We start from the raw sequence: 1,022 nt of genomic DNA on the forward strand, positions 1-1,022 counted from the left end.
TATATATATCTGGAGCCAATTAAAATGCACTTGTAATATTTTTAGGATTTTAGATGTTGGGCTTAGTGAAGGGTCTAGTTTATAGGAAAGAATTTTTCTCCAGTTCAGTTTTATAGTTCAGCTTTTATAAAGCCTAAAAGAAATCCACAGAAAGGCGTGACATTCCTAAAGGTCTTTTCCAAAATAATATCAGCAACAAAACACCAAACTAAATTGCTCATGCCTGACTAGTTGTGCGATTTTGGTTCAATGCAAATGTCAGGTTATTTGTGCTCATTAAGTCTCTTTATGATTGTGTAAGAAAATAGATTTGCAAATTACACATTAGTAATTTGAAAACAAGACCTGAGATTTTCATTATTTCTCCTTTTTTCATTTGACTGTTTTGAGGTGACATTTGTGAATCTGTTGGCTGCTGATAGATCTTCAAACTGTCCTCTGATCAGTTTAATGCCAGCAGCTTCCAGAGGTTTTTATAAGGCTGTCGGCAGCAAACACACAAATACTGATGGACACATGAAGACATGTTTGATGCACATAAAAAAGAATCCGTCAACAAAATGTATCATGTTCTGTGCTTGCTACAGTTTGCTTATAATTGTTTTCTGTTATTCTAAAACCTGATAGTCAGTCTTATGTGTGATTAAAGTTAGAGATAAAATATGTTATAAAGGTTACATGTGTGAAAAGCTTTCATGATAGAATCCAAAACTGTACATGTGAATCTGGTTAGATTTGGTTTTATGATGTGAAAATAAGAAACTGAAAAGACCTGAGAGAGACGAGGATCTAAGAGCTCTGCAACAGCCTGAAACTGATTTGTTTGACAGATTTTTCTCTTTTTTATATTAACCTTTTTATTGAGAAAACATACAATATATTTATTGTAATCAATGATGTCAAGGTTTATGAAAAGTCAGACAGGTCTGACATATTCCGTCCACTTTGAACATATTTTGTAGAAAGTTTCTCTCTGCACTTTGACAGAAAAAGACAGTCTCTCCAAAACATGAATTTCTTTG

The sequence above is a fragment of the Poecilia latipinna genome, unplaced genomic scaffold (assembly GCF_001443285.1).
Source record: "Poecilia latipinna isolate Pla-1442-1.1 unplaced genomic scaffold, P_latipinna-1.0 Scaffold167, whole genome shotgun sequence".
Taxonomy (NCBI): Eukaryota; Metazoa; Chordata; class Actinopteri; order Cyprinodontiformes; family Poeciliidae; genus Poecilia; species Poecilia latipinna.